The following is a 2,924-nucleotide window of genomic DNA, read 5'->3' as shown; positions in this document are numbered from 1 at the left end:
ACGAGGACAGATTTCAGATGATCTTCGCTTGTCCAAATGTAAGGTTTCTCAGTTTATGAGGTTTTTTTTCTTCTCAGTCGAGTGATAATTTTAGTAATGTGTCAGATGAGTAATAGAGATATCAAATGAGCACCATATACAATGTGATGCTTATTAAAATAATTAGCTTTTTAATGATATTAGTATAATACAGTAAAATGACACCATAGTAATCAGAGTATAATCAGTGTCAGAACACTGTGCTGCTCTTTCAAATTTAGTTAAAAATTTTAAATTGTAAATTGCACAGCCCATTATAACTGTAAACGTCTATCACCGTATGTAGCTTAAATAAGCATAGAGAGTTATAGGGTTGGTTTTTCAGTTAGGGATTAAGGTGTCAAATATTTCATACTCTCTACTCAAAATTTTTGCACAGAAGCCATAAACTCCTGAGTTACGCAAATGAGTGCATAGGCATTCATCAGGCGAGTAAAATCACACTCGTGCAGATTTATTTTTAGGCCGTATAATTATTTTGAAATTATGCTAAAAAATAGCAACTGCGAACGAGTACTGCTTATTTTGGAAACACGAAGCAAAGAGGTTAAGCATTGAAAAGTCTCCCAGACGCATCCAGGCAGAAAAAAGTGGAGAAAATCAAAGGTGAAGCGTAAAGACAGGGGAAATGACTAAAGTAAAGTGGGTCTTTTGATAAGGAAGTAGAAATGAATGAAATGCAGTCAATGAGCGACCAGATGAACTATAAATCTGAATTCATAGCGTCACGGGCAGAAGGGGAATGGGAATAAAACCTTATCTATGAAATGCAGCTCTCAAACACTCTCAAAAAGAATAAATAAAATGAGCGATGTTTATTTTAACTTTCGTTTTTTACATTTCCTCTGGAGGAATTAGCATCCTCATGCTGTAGAATAACTGGGCTCATTGTGCCACTCGAAGATGTTTAATAACTTCATTCGAAGCTGGCTGCATTTCTTAAACATAAGCAAGGGATGATCATAGAACGAGAGGCTCAAACTGGCCTACAACTGCGTAACCCTGATCACCCTGGAGACAAACTACCTTGTGGTTATTTTAGCAAAGAATGAACGAAGAATGAATGAAGAATGAATGCTTTAAGCTTCACTGCAGAAGCAAGGGCTGTTGGGAGAGACACTTTTGATACATAGTAGCAGAGAATGATCAGTTCCTTAAAGTTTTCATATCATAAAATTCTGTTCCTTAAAGTTCTGGTTCCTTAAAGGTGTAGTTTCTTAAAGTTCTGGTTCCTTGAAGGTAAGGTTCCTTAATGTTCTGGTTCTGTAATGTCCTGGTTTCTTTAAGGCCTAGTTCCTTAAAGTTTGGTTCCTTCAAGTTTTGGTTCCATAAAGTTCTGGTATCTTAAATGTTTATTTCCTTAAGGTTCTGCTTCCTTAACATTTCCTCACTTCCGCAGGGTGGCCCAAACGCTGGTTCCCTGTCGCAGCTGCCAGACGGCTGTTCATCAGCCTATTGGACGCAGTCTGTCCGGATGATTCATAAGGCAGTCATTTGTCTCCCTGCTCGCCACAATTAGTCTCATTACCCTTTCTAATGAAACAGCCGGGAAACATATTGCCCGCTACAATATTTTGTGTCCTGAGCACGTGCTCATTTTGACGAGGGCCACATGTCAACCTTGACAGACTTTGATCCCCGAATCACTGGAGTGTAAAGGACAGGAAGCTGAGAGTGACTCTTTTTCAGCCCACGTCTCTCTCTCTATGTCTGAGATACTTACTTACCCTCTCGTTCGCTAACTGGAACCTCACACCCTAGCTGAAAGAGTGCAAGGGCGCCACTGAATTTAGGGGTGCTTTCCAAGACCATCTGCCTATGAATTCTGAGATTCAGCATATATAGCCCTGTTTCATAGAAGCCCTTCCGAGGGGTATTGTATGCCAAGCAGCCACTGAAAGAGGAACTTGATTGATTAATTTTCTTGCAGGGAACAAGCAGAACCCAAATTTGGATGAGTTTATTTGTCATGCTTTATGCTGGGGATTGGTGTTTAACGTTGGCCTCCAGGAGCAGTTTGCCACAGTGCTTTTTTTTTTACGAATCCTGCTGCCAGTAAATTATGCGGCTTTACTCCACGATGCTCACATGAATGGCAATCAGACAAGGAATGTCTTGTGACTGTGATGGGTCATGGTCAATGTTTTTTTCCGGAAGTTTGCTTTATATATGCTTTATTTAAATTAAACAGTAGGAACATCTAAATTATTACAAATGTTTGTCAAAGAATAGCTGATGGTGGTGAGGTATGTGTGAGTTTGTGTGTGGGGGGGGGTGAAGTTGTAGAAAGTGTACAGATTAAAGACTCCTGGGGAAAGTGGAGCGGTCCAGTATTCCTCTGTGGTCGGGTTTTCACTGTACGAAGGGTCAAAGGTCAACATATTGAAAATCCAGGACCCAACTTATGTGCAAGCTGTGACCCTGCATTCCCTATTGCAGGTTTATTTCCTGTGCTAGCAAATCTGCCGGAGAATCAGCAATGGATTCTCAGCTGCCAAGGCAGCGCTTTATAGGTGGATGCGAACCCAAGAAAAGGGCAGCCAGGTGCAAGGTGACACGCGGGGCGAGGCGAGCGTGCAGCGTCTGCTTTTATGGAGCCCAGAAAAGGGTTTGCAGTGCTGCAGGTATGCCCATCAGTCATATCCTGCGCAAAATCTCCGGACAAATTAGTCATATTAACAAATCTTCATTACATCAGTGCCCTTTCATTAGTCTACTGGCAGAAAACCAGCTTAATCTGCTTCATTCAGTGGCTGCTTCTTGACAATGAGGATGCTGTCGTCATGCTGCTCCTGATTTGTGGAAACAGTGATTTTTCTCTGGACTTTTCCATCGGCTGCCAGCAGGGGGCTTGATGCTGCTGGTGTCTGGGCTTCACTCTTTGA

The sequence above is a fragment of the Brienomyrus brachyistius genome, chromosome 3, assembly GCF_023856365.1.
Source record: "Brienomyrus brachyistius isolate T26 chromosome 3, BBRACH_0.4, whole genome shotgun sequence".
NCBI classification, from domain to species: Eukaryota; Metazoa; Chordata; class Actinopteri; order Osteoglossiformes; family Mormyridae; genus Brienomyrus; species Brienomyrus brachyistius.
Note: the sequence above shows the minus strand (reverse complement) of the source record.